This window comes from Lycorma delicatula, chromosome 4 (genome assembly GCF_047948215.1).
Source record: "Lycorma delicatula isolate Av1 chromosome 4, ASM4794821v1, whole genome shotgun sequence".
Classification (NCBI taxonomy): domain Eukaryota; kingdom Metazoa; phylum Arthropoda; class Insecta; order Hemiptera; family Fulgoridae; genus Lycorma; species Lycorma delicatula.
The window spans coordinates 92,382,256-92,402,731 of record NC_134458.1 but is presented as its reverse complement, the minus strand read 5'-3'; the positions used below and the strand labels follow the sequence as shown (position 1 = coordinate 92,402,731).

Here is a 20,476-nt window from a genome sequence, read left to right as displayed (position 1 = left end):
GAGGTGAGAGACAGTTGCGGTTGTTACGTTGTCATTGTGACGATGTCTGTAAGCACATGTTGTTATTTACAACTATGCATTTTCCGTCTGTCGAAGTGGTTTATTAAAAATCATTTTTAAAGTATCATATTCGTCCGAAAATCCGCCAAAATGCATGCCTGGGTCAGAAAGGAATTTTTACTTTGAGAGAAACAGATAAGGTGAGTTAACCTCGAAACTGTTTGTTATTGTTGGTAGTGGTAACAAAACGTTTTGAATGAAGTTTTATAATAGACGTGACATTAAATATACAAGCATCATATTAATGATGCTTGTATATTGTGTGTTAAATCTGCTAATCTGTGTGTTGAAAATACTTTTAAGTGAATGCATTTTTACTATTTTAAAACAGCTAAGGCGGCATCTTATTCTCTTTCACCTGTTGCATACTACGAGCAGCATCGTTTTAGTTAGGAAATACTGTATGTATACTACTACTACATTTTTTAGAAATCAAAATACTCGTAACTGTTCAAATTTGAATTCATTATTTTTTTAATTTACATTTCAGTTAAATATACTAGTGAAAAATTGTTGAACTGTTTCTGTGAAACAAAAAATTGGAATTTATCATAATATTCAGGCAGGTGGACACACGAACGCACGCGCGCACATCTACCTACGTGCACGTGCGTATAAGTTTTATTTATTGCGAAAGGTGAAGGAAATATTTTGTAGGTAAATACAGTATTTGAAATGTAAGGAGTCTCCTTTATTTTTTTTTAGTTTACCATCGAGTTTTACTTTAAACCAGTCTGGTCCGAAAAAGTTAGCCACCAGTCTGGTCCGAAAAAGTTAGCCATGATCGTTTTTCTTCAACATTTAAGATTATTGTAGATTACTTTTTACTAAACAAAGGATTTTTTTAATTTCTTGTTACAAAAGAAAAACATAAAAAATTATAACAAATATTTCACCCACCTATACCTTGTTTTATTTGTCGTAGTATAAAATGAATTACGATAATTCAGAACTGACTGATACTCTAAATTTTATTGATGTGTAATAATATTAATATCATTGTTGCAAAGGCTCTAGTTTTAATTAAAAAATAATTATGAAATATATGTCTTTTTAAAATTATCCATTGTTTTTTTTAAATTAGCCATTGTTCCTTTCAAAGTTGCGATATTAATAAAGTTAGTAATTGTGTAATTAATAGTTTAATAAAAATTATAATAAAATTTACTTTTAAATTTTGTTGTATTATAATGTATTTACTTTCACATTCTCAATACGAGTAAGTAAAGATCCTCAGTATGGTCATTTTTTGCTGTACGAGTTATGTAAAATAATCCAGTTTTTATTATACTCGTACTTCATTTACACGAATTCCTGTTATAATTTCCTTGAACCGTTTAGTTTTTGTTTGGTTTTGTAATTAGTTAAGCTTCATGAAATTACTTTTTCCGATTTGGATGTATGCACTTCTTTGTGCTTCATAGTATTGCGTATAAAATATTATTTTGTTACATGATTTTGTGTTTGTTTATAAAATAAATAGTCAATTTTGAGAAGTATATGACACCGGCGAAGCGATGTTTACAAAATAAATCGAGTAGACTAAACAAATTGTCAAAGCAAGCCATCGTTAATCAATCTGTACATTTAAACTATGGTACTTTGTAAAGATGCTTATTTTTTGTAGCTGATGTAATAATTCTTGGACTAAGTGAACTACTTTTACGTCTATACTTATAAAAACTAAATAAATAATCCAAAAAAATAAACTAATGTCAGGATATTTTTTTCCTATTTTACTGTTGTGTAAAAAACTAAGTTCTCTTTCATCAATATCGTGTAAAGAGTCGCGTTTGCAACTGAATAAATGCTGCTACTTTTTTAACGTTGTTTGCTGCGTTCACATAAGGCAGTGTTATCTTGGCAAATAAAATCTTCCCTTATTAGTTTAAAATAAGTTAAAACATAGAGTGAGGGTTCACGATTAATTATCAAATTCGGAATTCGATATAACATCTATACAAAATATTATGTAAACTGGAAAATGAAATTCTTGAAGATCTTTAGACATTCTGTTAAATCGGGAAAAAAGATAAAGATGCCGTTGATTTTTTTTGCGGTTAGAAGATGTATTATTATTTAGTCTCCTTCGTTGTTATTTATAGCTGTTAACGGAAGAACGGAAGAAGCTGTATCTGTTTATAACTTCAAAAATTATAATTTTTCAAAAAGACTATAGTCTTTGTTTTCTAAATACGAATAAAATACACAAGATCATACAAAATAATCGATATTAAACATACTCCAACCCAGGAATATATAAATAAAGTTGCAATGACAGGACTAAATAATATATACGCTACTTTATTGACATATATATTGGGTAAACTTGACGCACACTTACAAACATAAACAAACATTTCATACGATACAACTTATCTTTGTAAGTCATAGAAACTGAACATGTATACAGACTTATTATCCATTGTGAAAAAATTACACTTTTCTTGTGAAAGTCATGAACTGAGTACACTAGGGCAATATGAAATTTACATACAAAAATAACTTTCTAAACGAAAAACTCAACACAAATCAAATATTCTTTTTGACCATTTATTAAACAGGTTTTACACAGACGAACACTACAATAATAGCGCGATATGCAACACTGTTGAAGAGACTGGCTCACAGTCTCAAAAATATCTTCTAGAAGTATATTTTCAAATATTTAGAAAGGTAGTCTTGGTTTTTTTCATTATTTGAACAAGTGTAAACATCAATTTTGTCGTATAGATATCGTTAAATGTTATAATTGTTATCCGGTTAGTTCATGGATCCGCTATATCATTCACAAATGTGTAGATTATTTTACTGAGTTTTATTTTAACCCCCTCCTGCTTTGTCAACTACCCTCTCCCTAAAATTACTTGATGAATATATACTCCTTTTTTTTAATTTTTATTCAAGCTAAGTTTTTATTAATATTTATTTTGAAAACAGAATTAAGACAAATTTAAATTATTTTAAAGGATTGAATTTAAACTTACTAAAATAAAATACTTTTCTCTAATTAATCTTTATTAATCTAAATTAAAATCCTTTTAAAATTTAAAAGAATCTTTAAAAGCTTTATCATATTATTAATTATGCATTTATATAGAAAATTAAGATTATATATATCGATTAATAATTGTACATTTTTACGAATATAAAATTGTCCAAAATCTAGACGAAAGTAAACCTATAGCTACTATATTTTTGGATCTGGCTAAAGCCTTCGATACTGCAGATCATAAGATTTTAATTGAAAAGCCCGAAAAAATTGATATCAGACGTTTACTTCTTCAGTTACGTCAGAAGTACCTACGTAATAGAAGACAATATGTTAAAAATTAATGGAATAAAAAGCAATCTACAAGATTTGAATACTGGTGTACCTCAGGGAACCATTATTGGGCCTTTATTATTTATATTAATGATATATTTGAACTAAAAAATCCTGATTGTAAAATTTTATCTTATGTGATGATATAGTTACAAATATATTATGGAGATTTTTGGTTTGAAATTTATAATAAATTGGAAAAAACAACTTAAAAGTAGGTTAGATTCTAATAAGTTAGCTCTAATTGTAAGACTGTCCGTTTAATTTTTGTAATCATTATGACTGTATTCCTACTGATTTTAATATTATTATCGGCAATGAATCTGTTCAAAGAAAATGTAAAACCATTTAGGTATTTCAAATAAAATGTACTGTTTTCCTATTACCTAGACTAAGCAAAATTCTTACTGTTCAAAATTTATTATTATTATTATTTATGGAATTTATTACAGTATTGTTAGCTACGGTGTAATCGCATGGGGTTGAGCGAATAGAAAACAAATAAAACAATTAAAAACTATACAAAACAGAATAGTAAAAATTCTCTAAAATGTTTAATTACCACTTGATTTATTTGAAAAATATGTATTAGAATCTTTGAATCATCATTACAGTAAAATAGCTCTAACTATATAAATACTCGTAATTTCTGTAATACGAGATATAAATCCATTCAATTATCTAGAAAATGCAAGTCGAGAGATAAATTTTGTGCTTTCTTATGGTTATTTGATCTGAGAAATTTAATAAAATTAGTCCCAGACCTCTTTCTCACTTAGGTTATAAAAAAATGAGGTAAAACACAAAAAAGTTGTCGGAAAATACACTTTTGTAGGTTTGGAGTAAAGTAACTTTGTTAATTTACCGATAAATAAATAAAAATTTCTAGTTAACTTTGTAGAGAATTTCATTCTGAAAAGGTTTTGTAAATAATGTCTATTAAAATTAAACACAAATTTGAGAAGTTCAACTTTAATTAGGAACAAAATACACAAACCCGATCGGAAAAGTGGTTCGATTTTAAACATAACGATTTACAGAGAAATGCTAAAAATTTTAAAAATAAATTTGGAAGACATTCTTCTAAAACATATTAAAGATTTTTATACCCCAAAATACTTATATTTGTATCCCAAGAATTTTTTTTAGTACGGTTTAATTTCAGAGAGAACAGAAGGCACGGCTAAATGTTTCGCGAGCTGAAACTCGCTAACAATCCGTTTTCTGACATATGTTTCTATGAATTTTTTTCTTATTTCTGGCTAAAATCACGACCCGAGAGATTGCCGTGAAATTTGAAATCGCTCTGTATAAAGAAATTGGCAGAAGGAATCGTAAAAATACTATATTTTATTTTAATTAACTGCTTCTTGAAACTAAAAGTCTAGTATTAAGAAACTTAAAAAAATATTAGAACATACTATAAGACGAGTGGAACATGAATTAAGATTTTTTCGCAACGACTGTATCAGATGATACTATTATTATAGTTTTAGGTAGATTTCATAAGAAAGCTAGTAATGGGTACTATGATTCGACTTCCGGAAAATTATGACATATCTTCATGTTTCACATTCCCCAGACTCCAAAACCACCGTCAGCTCAAAAATTGATGTATACTTTTATATATATATATATATATATATATATATCACTTTCTTGTGGACACGATAACTGCCGTAATTTTGCGCCAATTTCTTTCAAATTGTTACTTAAAAAAAACTGGTTCAAAAATATCGGTCGAGTTCGTTAACGGACTCGACCGTCTAAAATCAGACTATAGGGGTGGAAATACAGTATGATGGGCTAGATTTGAGTATATTTAATATATATATACAGATTAAATGAATACAATTAAAAGTTTGATGAAACAATAACAAAATGAACATTACGGAACTTCACAAAATTTTCCCTTTCCCCTTTCCTTTTCCTCCCATTTCCTTTTCTTCTTTTCCATATTTTCCTTTTCCGCACTTTAATTACCACAATCCCTTTCTCCACACCTTTCCTTTCCCCGTTTCCTCCCACCTTTCCTTTCCCCGTTTCCTCCCACTTTTCCTTTCCTTCCCCATTTCTCTTTCCGTTATTTCCCTTTTCCCCTTTTATTTTTTCTTCTTTCCATTTCCTTTTTCCCATTTTCCCTTCTTACCTTTTCCGATTTTTCCCTTTCCCCATTTTTCCCTGCGCGTAAATCGGTCCAGTAGTTTTTTAGTCTGTAGCGGACACACATATCGGGAACATTGAAATGGAATCGTAAAATATTAGTATAATAACGTGTGTTGCTTTGACGTCCCAACAGATAGCGCTGTTTTAAAAATAAAAACATGTTTTTACCTGTCACAGGTGTGACATCTTAGATGTCACACCTGTGACAGATTTATACATATATTTATACTGTGACAAGATTTATAAATAGTAGGTATATAAAAACACACGCGTATTCGAATGCAACGTTGTGTCAAAATTTCAAAGCAACCGGTGAAGAACTTTCGGAGATTTAAGATTTTGAACAAAAGAACATTACATTTTTGTTTATGTATATATTTATTTATATATAGTTACAGAATTTTGTTTTATAAAATTTAATAAGATCATCACATGATCGGGACCTTGACCCCTCTCCGAAGAAGAGTTTTTAAACACACTTCTTCCCTAGGGTATCACATAATTTGTGAATAACCCTCGTCCATTAAGATCTCTTGCAATTTCAAAGGAACCGATCACCGTAAAAATCTGGAGGTTGTTACTTCACACTAATCTTTGTGTACTTATTAAGTGCTGATTGCATTAATGAAATTTAACCGGTTTTTTGGGGTCGGTAGCTGTGTACAGATTTACATTATTTATATTTATTTAAGTCGACTCATATCCTAAAATAAAACATTCGTTACGTTACTCGAAAACTTATTGGCTTAATGATTTGTAATTGACTCATTTTAATGAAGTCGCTGTAATGAAGGCTTGTTTGGTTTATCTAACATTTTATTATCTACTCGTGTCAGACAATATCATTTAATCGCAAGGGACTGAAGTGTGTAGTGCTTATATTGTTTGTACAAACAGTATTTGTGTGGCGTTTATTCATTATAATTTCGTTTATCGTTGGTAAATAATTAAATATTTACGGATTTTTTTATTTTTTTAATATGTGATGTCATTTTTTTCGAATCGATTTAATTAGTAATCGATTAACGTTTTATTTAATACGATGTGATCTTAATAATATTACTGTTTCTTTTATATACGTATTTATTCCGTAATACAGTTCTACATCGTCGATTTTCATGATTTATTTATTTAGTCTCCTTCATAAGTTTCCTTATTTTTTGTTTACACCATAGCAAACCAAACGTTGTTGTAAAATGTAGTAGTAATAGTATTAGAAAATAATATCTGTCCCTTTGAAGATTTTCTTTCTTTCATAGTAATTGTCGTCGATGGGGTTTTTTTTGTCGCTCTATTTTTGTAACGAGACGTATATTTATACATTAAAAAGAGGGTTGTGGTTGTTAAAGGATAGATATAACGTACTAAAGTGAAAGAGTAGCGAGTAAATAAAAAAACAAAGCCAACGTCTGACAGTTCGATGTTCGTGTGTGTCTGGTTATACCTATGTATATGCTGTATTTAATAAAATTTGTTTTTGTATCATCTGCAGTATGCTGTTTGTAATAGTTACCTTCAAGTTTTGTGTTATATACATTTTACCGCTCTGGTATTATGCATGTATAAAAAACGTTATTTAATTATTATTTTTTTAAATTTTATTTAATTATCGAAGCCGTTATTTGAATAGAATAGTGTAGGTATTACCCAGACGTATAATTAGGTAAAATATTGTCTTATTTATAATCGTGTATCATCAGTTATAAACGATATGTTAGATTTGTGAATCTGTAACTTATAACCTTAAAAAAATTGTTTATTATCTATCTATCTTACCTATATTATCTATATATTATATTACCTATCTTCATTATTTTTTATTATTAATGAACTTCATTTAAACTGTCACTGTTGTAGAAAAAAAGCGGGTAAAACAAGCGGAGAGAGTAATGTTAATAATATAATTTTCAATACGATGTATTTACAGTATTTTAAAAATAAATACGCTAAAGCGGTAGGTTGTACTTTATCCCTAATTCTCATTCTACGATTCTTTGTTTGTAGGTCGAACAGTGGTAGTTCGATGTTGAGAATGCCGAGGTCTGAAGAGCCTGTGTATCCTTTATGCCAACCGCTCGTGAATCATATGCGGACTGTTTTTTATCGATCGGTGATCGTACAATAAACTTTATTGATTTAGTGCTTCTCGATTGACGGTGCATTTTCTAATTCCTACTAAAATTGATTTTTTAAATTTTCCTTCCGATTCCTAAATCGATATTTAATAATAGCATTATTTTTTCGCCGTATGTTCTTTTTGCTCGCGTTAACATGATTTTAAAGTAATCTCCATTTCTTAGAACAGTCCCGTGGATCGGTTTATAATTCGACCGGCTGAACGCTTCATAAGGTACACAGTCATAGGAATGCACAAGGGTTTTCAAGACAGTCGAACTGTCTTGAAAAGTCTTGAACAAGAGAACCTGTTCTCATCTGGCCTTTAATGTCTAAAGGAAAAAAACATTTTTCGTCATCATATTTATATGAGCCGCTAGATCCAAAGTTTAGTTACACGGTGCTTCTTCTTGGGTGTAGACACCCGGATTTGCCTAAAATTTGTAGTCTGGATGGTTGCCCGCTGTTTGTTTCGTTTCAGAATTTACTAAGTTTTGATCTAGGAAGCCTAGTAGATTCGCGATAAGGTTCTAATGACCTGTTTAAACTGTTGCGTCTTCAGTATTTATGCAATTTGATGGCGGCTGCTTTCTTAAGACAAAAAAGTCTATTCTCTGATCCAGGTGCTTATCAGTTAAAGCCGTGTCATTTTTTCTTTTTTATTACATATAGTCTATACTTAGTAATTTTAATGCATAAATATTTCAACTTGGTATTTCACGTTCTCTTGCCGTTATTTATTTTTAAATTAAGTTTCTTTCATAAAAATAAATCTTTCCCGTTCGTATTTTTTCATTAGTTTTTTTTCACCTAAAAGAACAATATTATCAGAAAATCTTAACATTTTTTCCTCCTTAGATTTTTAGTTTGGTCTTAAACGTTTACTTTAACTATTTTATTACGTCTTTCCCGTTCGCTAGTTTAAAAAAACAAAAAGGACAGACTACCCTTTTTCATTTCTTTCTCAAGTGGATCTTGCCTTTGGTGTTCTAGTCGTTTCATAATTGCCTAATTCTTACAATGCAGGCTATAAATAAATATTTTTCCGTTTATTCGAACGTTATTCTCCGTAAGTGATTAGTTGCAAAAGATGTTATTTTACGCACAAATAAACATAAATAAAAAATAAACAGTTTTAGTTTTCTAATTACTTAAAGTAAATTTTGAACAAAAATCTCGATAACAAACTCGTTTAAAAAATAAAGGGCAAGATTCAAAGTTATAAACCTTTAACCGTATAATATTATGTAACATTGATCAGTAAATATTGCAAATTTATGAAACCCGTTACGGTGCCGGGTTATATGAATTAATGCCCGTCTGGGAAATGACTGTTGAAACGATGCGACCTACCGTTTTAGCTGGCTTTCGGCCGTCGAAGGTGGCTCATTTTATTTTAACCGAGAAAAAAGGAGGAATCGTTCATTCGCCATACGGAAAATGAAATATATTTCCCGTAAGTGACCGTTAAGTTTTGCAAAGCGGTCTTTGAGTAAATGCGTTTTGTTAACTCGGCTTTGTGTGTTTAATTACGATATTAATAGGTTTCAAAGTTAAATCTAAGTAATCGATTTACGTGTGATTTTTATATAAATTTGGTTTCAATTTATTATTTCATATTAATTTTCAGTTAGCATTTTAATTACTTTTTGCAAAATATTTTATCTTTTCGATTAATTTTTACTCTGATAATTAATTAAAAAATACTAACTTTTGGATAAGTTAAATGTTGAATAACTCGTTTTTAAATTAGAATACCGAACTCTAAATTAAACAAACCCTCCCCGACTTTGTTTCATTCCGTTTTTTTATATTTTCCCTTCATACCGTAGTATTTAATTGACGTAACCGACTACTGTAGTTATGATTTTACATATTATATATTGCGTGCGAACTTTTCAACCTTTTGAAATAAACGGATGTAACTACAAAATAATTACTTTGTAAAAAAAAAATAAAACTTTCAGTTTCTTTTTTTTATTGTCTGCTAGGTAAAAATATCAACAAACATTCGTATTCAGTCGATACATACAGTAGTATGTTTTTTGCGTATTCTTAAGTAGGGTTTTTAAATTATAGTTATAAACATTCGATGAAAAAAGAAACACTGTTCTGAAAAATTACTGATGATGTTATTTTGCCGTTAAAAAGGTTTATTTTCGTTTTTCACTAAAAAAAATCAGTAGAATCGCAACGGTTACGCTATTAAAAAATTACTGTTAACTTTTATTAAAAATTATTTTTGGATTTCTATATGCTTAAAAATGTTAACTTATCGCTTTCAAATTTCATGAAAATGCTGCTTCCAGAAGATATATTCTTAACTAATTATGCGGCTACTTCGTTACTTTATTTACCCGGGACGCTTTTTTTAAATGGTGTTCATGATGATATATTAGAAAACCCCTTTACCGTTTCGTGTTTATTGTTTCAGGAAATTTTTACTCTAATAATTAATTAATTAAAATTACTAATTAACTTATTTTTTGATACGTTAGATGTTGAATAACTCGTTATTAAATTAGAACACTAATAAACCTTGCTAAACAAACCCGAGATAATATAAATATGGAAAATCTGTCTCGTTCTCGTCCATTTAGTTTTGTTTTTATAAAGGGATTATAAATTTAGCATTAAGCATGTTGAGTTCCTACTTTTTTTTATATTGTGAATAATTTTCGAATCATCGTCCTGATATCTGCGTCCTGTTTCTATTAGATTTTTAACAATTGATTCTGTTGTTTGTAATATTTTTGTGGATTTTTCGGGTGCTTTTATATGCAAGTGTATTTTACCATTGAATAAATAATATACTATTTTATCTACGGTTAATAGGGTACATCCGGTCGCCCGAAGTGGAGTCGATGCAGTTATAATTTGCATACTCCTGGATCCCCGTGTTTATATAATTATGTACTTTATTAATACGTTGTATGATCCTGTCAACTTTTAAGGGGTTTTGAAAGCGATACAGTGAGCTTTTCCTTACAAATCTGGCGATTTGATTATGGGTTGATATACGCTACTTAGTGTACGTGTTTTCTATCGTTAGTTGCTCTTCAATTTTATTTTATATTTGATATTATAGGTCGTATATAAGTGCGGGTGATCTGTTTATGTATTTTCTAGTCGTTTTGAAATCAATTAATTAACATTTTTAAATATTTTAAAAAGTGTTATCACATGTCTTTATGATAAATAAAAAATTATTTTATTTTTAATTAAAACATCATTAAATTGAGTAGATACTTTTGAAAATATCTAGTTTTTTCCGCAAAATAATAATAACAACATGAATTTAATTGTTAAATGAATAGAAACAATTTATTTCTCCATATTTAGTGCTTGTTGATGGGTTTTTTTCATAGTGTGCCATGTGTGTTCTTAGCCTGTTTCCAAAAGTTTACTAGTCGAATATACGTCAGAGTGACGTCAGAAATATACGTCGGAGTTCGGCAAAGAAGATGAATGGTAAAAAATTATTGCCTTAGTTAAGTGCATCACAATTACAGAGCAGAATTCATATCGCAGTTTAATTTGTACAAGTGTATAAAAGTTATCTCACAACGATGAATCGATATGCTGTATTCCATTTGCCGGGAGGTTATAGCAGTAGAAGATTTCTGACAGGGAGAATAACATTAATCGCTGGTGGAATAGGTTATCGATAGCACAGTGTTCCTCATTCCTCTTTACCGTTCTCAATCTTTGATTTTCAGCGAAACTCTACAGTTTTTTTCATGCGGTGTCATCAGCCGGAACCCGACCGACTTTTATAAGATTAATGTGACGTGTTGTATTCTAATTTGATCGATTTTCGCTTTCGTATGTTTCGTGAATTAACGGTTATCACGAAAAGTATGGCCTTTTGAATTAGTTTTTCCTAGTTTTCAGGCATTTGGCTGGCGCGATGACATCTCCATTTCTCTCTGTTATCTTCTTTTTTTTATATTTTTGTTCAAATCTCTGTTTACAGATTTTATCCTTCACATTTTTTTTCTACGACCGGTTAACCCATCCTGGATGCGTAAGTAACTTGAACAAGGCTAGCGAGTCGGTATTTACCGGTTTTGTTCTTATAAAACTTATCGAATCTGACAAGTACAGGACGGTAACTTCTCAGATTTATTTTGAAACATCTTCGTCTCCGACTCTATCGTCTAACGCACAATATTTTTATACTAGCGTCCCCCGTCGCGGTATCGTCCGCGCTATATTCGTACAGAACTTAAACAAATGGGAATAGTTTTTTAGTAATTATGTGTAAGCTGTTGTTGTCAGAGTTATCGCTATTCACTACTTACCGGATGGAATAAAATGTGAGATAAAGGGATGTGTTCACAAAATAACGTTTTCAATGAAATCGGTAGGATACTGAAGTCGTTCAAGAATTACTTTTCCCCAGCATAGCTAAGTCCAGGAGTTATCATCATTTCAATTTTGGTGACGCAGTGTTATTTGAAATAATGCCACATTTAGAAGTCTCTTTTTCTCCCATCTTTGCGGTTTTTTCTATTATCCATATTTTACTGTCAACATGCTACACTCCATACTAACGTTAAAAAGAAATTTTCTTCTTCATGCAAAACCTTGTACTTGTCTGAAGATCTCTGAAACGGCGATTTCGCTGCGTATTACTGCGAACTTAGTCTTGTTTTACCAGCAGTTTTAATGGAAAATTTCCTTTCTTTTATAAACCTTTTGTTACTCCTTTTTTAATTGAGTTTGTAATTTTAATTAATGATTTTTTTTTTTAACTATTGCTGTAGTGTAAACAACATAGTTGAGTGGCAAAATATTTTCTTATCTTTGCCGAGAACCGAAGTAAGGTTTTTTTTAAATATCAAGTAATGAACCCGACCTATGGAAATGGTTTTTTCGATACTTAAAAGACCGATGAACGCTGTTCTTAAATATGTATTAACAGATTTTTTTTATAATCTCTTAACGAAGTTATGGAACATTGAAATTACGCTAACTGGGAAACAAACGAAAAACGCTATAACTTTTATACATAATTTGCCGTAATCCGTAAAAAATATTAACTATTACACCCCTATGCAGGGGATATGTAATAATGTCAAAAGAAAACGTCAAGCCGATGCGTTGACTTATAATAATGATTTTATTTTGGTCCGCATGAACAATATAGGTTCACTTTTATTCTTATGCAACGGTCATAATATTTTCTTTTCTGCAGCTGTTAATAAAAAAAAAAAAAAAATCACAAATATTATTTTTCTCCGTTGTAATAAACGATATTTTAAATTACGATGATAAACTGCCTTATCGATATGAACGATACATTTTTTAAATTGAAAAATGAATAATAAATAAGTATTAATGACTGATAGCTATAGATATTACTTGAAAGATGGATAATAACTGGAAAATCGTTCATCTAAAACATTTAAAATTAGCTAGGATGTGATGGAAAAAGATATTAATTATTAGAAGGATATTATTAGAATTTTTTTCTGTGCATTTCACGCGGGGAAATATTAAAAAGCAATCAAAAGTGGTATTTTCTTCATTTTTATGAAGACTTTGAGAAACAAAGTAAAACTGTATACATCAACCGAAGTAAAGAATATAGAACAAAGTAAGACTATACTCAATATTTTTACCTTTATTTTGAAGCAAGCTATTTAGCTTCAAAATTTTTGGCAACGACGTAACTAGTATAGTAGTATATAAATTATAGATTTAAAATTGAATGTTATTTTGAAAACGAAAGAAAATTTAAAAGTTGTATTACATTATTCTGAAAAGATTAACGGATCTTAATGTCTTATAACCGATGCTGTTGAATGTAATTCCCCCTCCCCATTCTTCCTACTCTTACTTATGGGGCTTTAGTTACCCGAGTACTATGTGATTAAATTACCAGTGAAAGGTCATTTAAGAGAAACACACATGGGATTAAAATAATGTCGGATACGATGAATTTTTCTCGATTCAGTGATCTGGAATCCATTGCAGCGTTTATATGTAGAAGAACCTAATAGTTAGGTGTACGTATGTTTTAGAGATAACCTTCACGCGATTCATCTCATAACAGGATGTAATTTTTTTCAGTTTTTTGATTCAAAATATTAATCGGCTATGAAATAAAACTTTATAAAAACAATTTCTTAAAGGTTTGGTTTTTTTAAAAATTGTATATGTTTATATGTGCACGCATTTACAAGTTTATAATGATTATTAAAATTATTTTTAACAGGTAAGGCTCTCCAAGAGCCTGCTTTTATAAAATAAGGGAGGAAACGAACCATTTATAATTTAACAGAAAAAAATTGATTAAAAAAAATGTAAAAGTACTGAAATCAGTAATGGGAATGGACGGTCGAGAAATATAGACCAATCTTTTCCCCGATATTAAAATGAAATATAATATTAATAATTATTAAATTAAAATTAATAAAAAAAACAAACAAATAAAAATAAATAAATTTAATCAAGTTTTAATAAATTAAAATTATTAATTTTAATATTAAATATGTTATTATCCTAGATTAATTAACATTTTAAAAATTTGCGCATACTAAATCTGTTAGAAAAATTTTCTGAATTAAAAATAGATATATATAAGTGTTATTATATCATTAATGTTCCTGATGTTTTTTTTATTACTAATGTAAGTTCGTGATTTCGTAAGGGTGCTTGTCGCTTACAAAGAAGGGCGCGCCTTTATGATTGAACTAGATAGATCAATTTTTAACGCAAAAAATAATCTAATTCATTTTGATAGAAAAAGCACGATGTACAATTGAAAAACGGGGTATATAAGAAAGAGGCAGACATTACCTGTGAGCCGCAAAAAATTCCATTTTTTGTAACGACATTGTTTACAAAAACATTGTGTGAAATATTTCATAGTGTGAAAAAAATACGAAAAAAGTAGGCTTTAATTTTTATTGTTAAAAAGTTGTTAACAGAATCCAACATTTATTATAAAAGTACGTTAAGTCATTTTTCATCAAGAGGACGGTAGGACTCTGATAAGAGAATTAAAAAAATATTATAGACAAAATTTGTTATTAATTTTAAGTGTTGCTCCTTTCTTTTTTGGTACATGATAAAGCGACCGAGGAAATGGTAGAAAACAATTTTTGTTTTATCGAGAGGGTCTTCTTCACATTTGAAATTATGTAGTCCTGACATTTTTCTGTTAATCGTAATTTTCAGCGGTAAAGGTTTTATTCGATTCTGAACAGTGGTTCTTAAATTCTATTCACAGACATACAAATATAAAAACTATATAAAATGCTCGATGTAAGATGAAAAAGGAAAACTTTTATAACCGTCAGAAATTCAATGTTCTGACCCTTAATTTTTTTAATACTGATAAATATTATTTATTCTAGATTTTGGGTAGGCCTGTGTGAACGACAGTCATTTCGAAAATAAAGCTGAACGGTCAGTTTCACCCGGTTTCCACTACAATGATTGTTTCATTTTCGATCTTAAGAGAGATAAGGAGTCCAAATTTACTTGAAATTTTATACCCAAAGAAAGGAAACAGAATTTCCGAATCGGTCCATAGGCAGCTCCCCCCCCCCCCCAGGTCGTATAGTACTACAGATAACGATATTTTCAGCATCGTCCTTGTAGGATCAGATATACATCTGCAGATCCCAAAGCGGGGAAGAAACAGTTAGGATAAAGGGGGTGACAGTAAAAAAGAACGATCTCTTCACAGAGGAATCTCTCTGGAGCGGGCTTTTCTGAGAACCCCGCTTAGAGGATAGTTCATAAAATTTCTTCGATGAGCATTCACCCACCTGCCCGTAATCCCAGGGAGATCGGAACATTTTTATCCCTATTAAAACAACTCATCATTATTAATCGTTGATTTTGTGTCTATCAACTTATATATATATATATATATATATATATATATATATATATATATATATACTGCCACAAAAATTGAAATTTGTTCAGAAATTGGAGTTCGTCTGAGAGGAGATAAAAGGTCCTGTATCTTAGGAATAATTCCATCCTCGGAATCGTTTGTACTGTAGATATACTAGAATGTATTATAAACCGTTCATCGAGACCTCCACTGTAGGTGATCCTATTAAGTGTTATCTTCACAACCGATGTTGAATATAATTCTGTGGATACAACTAATAAATTCTTAACCTTTTATACTTTCGCTATCGAAGCGAACGACAGAGAATAGATGTAAAAGACTTAAAATTCTAAATAAACAAGATTTTATAATATAATGAATGTTTTAACTATGTTGATTATTAATTTTACAATTCAGTAGTGAAAAAAGTATTTAAATGAACCTGTTTCGTTCTATTAATATTTGATTATACTGTAGAACGCCGATCATCCGGTATGACCTTTCAACCAGAAATCCGGATACTTGGAAAATTAAAAAAGGTTTATCGGTCGTAATGGACACATCATTGTAATTTTTAATGGGTGTCACGCTTAATAAAAAGACGGAAATATAAAAAAAAATAAACGTATTTCGGTAAAATTAAAAGTATATTCATATCATTCGCAAAGAATTCAATGAGTAGAAATTTGTTTATAAGTCAGAATTTACAAAAGCTATCTGAAAGAAATTAAAATTTATTACCCAACTATTTTTTATAAAAAATGTAATTTAAAAAGATTATAAAAAAGATTTACAAAAAACGTATTGAAGAGAAATTGAGTTAAGTTATTTTATACTGATAAATATTAAAAATTAAAAAACACGACTGTCAAAAATAGTTGCTCTTTAAAATTGTACAATTAAAGAACGTCCGGATGACAATTTTATTTATAGTATAGTTTAAAAAATTTTTTTAAATCTTTTTAAACATACGTATATTTATATAGCCTATGACATTCCCGTTCTTTGATATAGGATAATTACTACTAGCTTTCACACGCAGTCCCCACGGGAAGCCCAACAAAATTTTTTTAAATCTTTTTATTTTTTTTAACGTAAATTTAATTGTATTATTTTTGTAATATTATTCATTGGATTGATTTGAATCGTTTAGTTCAAACCCAGCTCACATAGTGATAGAGGCTCCCAGTTCATTAATTCAATTAATTGAAGTTTGTAATTCAACCGGCAAATCTCCAAATATATATATTTATACATATATATACATAAATATATTTATTTATATCTATGTCACTCCCGGTAACATAAGGATTCCATCGCCGGGTCTTACATATAAATCGGTTCAGCCGTTGAGATGCTACGGTGGAACAAACATACATACACCTTAAATACATTACGCTCCTTTTTGGGCAGTCGTGTAAAATACAATTTCTTAAAAATTACAAAAAAAATCAAAAACTTACACTACATTTAATAGAATAAGACTTAGTGACAGTCAGTAATCAAAACATATCTTTTAAAACACTATTTCTTCTTAAAAAAATCCTGTAATCTGTACTCGCTATAATGCCGATCGTTTATGAGCTGCGAGATCTGTGTAGAAACACTTTTTGTCGTTCCGACCTGTCCCATAGCGATATACAAACATTCATAAACTTTTTCGTGTGATGCAATCTTCTCAGAAGTTAATTTTATAATTACTTTAATACAGGCCTAAATTTCCGTATATGCTTTGTGCTATATGAACTACAAAAAATTAATTTAAAAAACCCCCAGAAAAAACAAAGATCGATAAAAATACATTTCCTGTTCAAGCAAAACTCTATTTGAATAGTATTTTAGATTTTTTAAATAGTGTATTAATTTTTTTTTAGATTGCTTAGTGCGGATGTAACCGATCCGGGTAGATGGAGATCTGGAAAATAACCCTTCGGATAATCGTCTTCATACAAAAAATTTAAAACTTTAAAAAAAACATTGTACCACTGAATTTACATATAGTCTGTTAAATTCTATAGATATCCCAAGTATTTTCGTATGTGCGTTTTTATAACCTCTTTAGATAATATGATCTCACGGTACAGTTTTCACACGCAACACCACATGTACCTGGCTTCATTATCATGTACTAAATAGAATTTAGTCGTTAGAATTACGTTTGTTCGCTATTCCAAGCAAGTCATTTCCTAAAATAGATCAACTCGATATCACGGTGTCCTTCAGTTTGTTTGCTATACGGTTTTTAATATCGTTTGAATTTTTCTTCTTTCTTCCTCCAGCAGTAAGCTTACCACCGGTTTTATAATAATATATATATTTGTTACTAGTAGTCAGTAATAAATACAGTATTACTAAAAATGTATGTTAATTATTTATTACACGGTATAAATGTCAATTATATTTTTTTATTTGTGATGCGTAGAAAATTTGTAATCGTTTAATTTTGTCGTTTACAACTGTTGAACACGCCTTAATATAATCAATACGTTATAGTGAGGGTTTGTGCGCATTTTACAATTTTTATTTCCTAGTAATTTTTCTCTTTTTTAAAATTTTAAGTATTGTAATCGGTTAGATTAATAAATATATCTATTTATTAATCGATAAATTATTATTATTACTTAACTTTATAATTTTATACACGAGCATGTCTGGGAAAACATCCGGAGGAAAGCTTTCTAAACTAGTTAGTCAAATTAAATTTTATTTATCATTTTTAATAGTAAATTAGTGTCAGTCGAGAGCAAAAATTGTAGCACAGAAAGAATTTGACAAGATATCTGTAGGTAGTAAATAACATGAATTATACTTGGCGCATTTCATCTTTGCCGCTAAGTTTGAAGCTTTATAATTATTGGCTTTGTAATAAGGTAAAAACTCAGAGGGATTTTATTTTAATCCTGATTTTATTTCTGTTAGCTTATAAAATTTCATTTCTGAATTTTTTCTTAAAAAAATATTATTTATTTGATTTTAAACCCATATAAAACGAAAGCAAAAAAGAATTATTATAAAAAAAATTACAAAAGAATTATACACAATATAATAAGTAATATGTTTTTCATTTTTATAGCCAAATTTGGGCGTTTTTTGGATCGATGGTTTTCCAGTAACCAGGCATTTCTTTTTTTTAATAGCTATTTCTGTTAGGAATGATTATTCTTAGAAGTTAAAAAAGGATGTATTAGTTTTAATAGATCTACTAAGAAAATTTGAATAGTTATAAATATTTAGTTTTAATTAATATTTGCAAATATAACTGTGATTAAATAACTCTCGCTAATGCATGTGACGTGCAGTAACGCTCAAGAAAATGGAAGTAAGTCTACAAAGCAACGGTCTACGATATAATATATGTAGTCTACGATGTAGTGTGGTATATTAGGTTCTCTGTAGTAGTTACCGTATTATTTATTTCAAAAGAATTTTCTTTTCGAGTACTACTTCGAGAAGCTTATTTATTATCCAGGCAGTAGAGTATATTATTTTATCAATTTTCTGTGCTATTTTAGTCTGCGGTTTACCATCATCGTGAGGTCTACCGCTACAGTACGTGGGGTCTACCATACCGTTGTGCGAGTTGTAACAGAACAATGACCGATAGGTAAGGAGATGAGATTACATGCGACAGTAACGATGACTAATATAACGAAATGAGATAACGTAGATGAACGAAGCAAGAATCACCAGGTTTGATGGTTATTCGTTTCAGTTAGTGTTAAGTTGTTGGACTGTGAATTTTGCGGATAAAAGAATTTATCCGCAAAATGATTTTAAGAGAGTTCTACGAAAACTTTACGGGTAGTGAAAAAAAGCTGTCGCTTTTTTAAAACAAAATAATTTGCCGGATAACGCTGATGGATTATCGCCATGTATGAAATGCGGGGATGAAATGTCGAGCAGTCGGGACGAGATCGTGGGAGTGAATTCCGAACTGTTTTCCGTTGCCGGCGAAAAGGATGTCAAATTACTCGGGCAGTGTGTAATAACAACGCTTTCTTCCATTACACTGACACGAATAAGCTTCTGAACTGCAAGCCGAGTCTGTACGAAATTTTGGAAATAGTTCTATTCTTTGTGAACAACATCCCCGTGCTACGACTTGAGTGAAAGGAGTAAATCGACTGTTATCATATGTGTCGCGAAGCGTGTTTGAGTGTACTGCGTGCTCGCTATCCTACGATCGGTACCGCAGATCCCCCGGTTCAAATCGACTAGGCGAGATTTGTGGGAAGGCGTAAGTACAACAGTGCATGTTGAATGGCGACGAATTGCCAGAATCTGAAGACAGTGACGCCGAAGTCGATAACAACAGAAATCACGGCCGTAGGATAGACGTACCCTGGGATTTCGTCTTAAAGCAAGAAACTGACTGTCGTTATTCTCGAGTGCAGCGACGGGATAAAGATACGCTGCTCCCCATCGTACAGCGAATGCAACCCTGCCGGACGAGTGGCCATTCTACCTGACAGCGCACGGCTTTGAATACTACACAGTAGATCATCAAAAGAATTTCGTGGACCCAGACACGGGCACCCATACACAGACCATCGAACGATCGTGGCTTGATGTAAGGATTAAAATTTTGAAGGAAAAAAGTGCTGCTCCGGAACCCGAGGCGTTCCGGAGCAGCACTTCCAGCCACATTTCGATCAAGGTTGCTGGAAAATTCTATGAAAAAATGAAGAAGGTATACTTCTATCCTTTCTCTACGACGTTCGTTGTGCTTATCGGAAAAGAGTTTCACTTTTTTGATGACCATTTACTTAAGTGATTTTGTAGGCGCAAAATTTATTTATAGTTACTTTGCTATATGATATTATGATTGTGTGATGAAGTATGAGTACTTCATGTAATAAATAGATAAAGAGTGTATTAATTTTTGTGGTAGACCGCATAGTAAAGGGTAAACTCGACGATAGACCGCATTCTATAGAAGGACCGAATTTTCT

General features: G+C 30.4%; 1 protein-coding gene across 1 annotated transcript in view; it reads left to right on the top strand.

Moving 5' to 3' along the window:
• The window catches only part of Kank (KN motif and ankyrin repeat domain-containing protein 2 kank), a 166,867-nt gene continuing 146,391 nt past the window's right edge, over positions 1–20,476 (top strand). The window contains exon 1 of the mRNA XM_075363653.1: positions 1–200. The gene's annotated coding sequence lies outside the window, so the exon portion shown is untranslated. The remainder of the gene's footprint in view (positions 201–20,476) is intronic.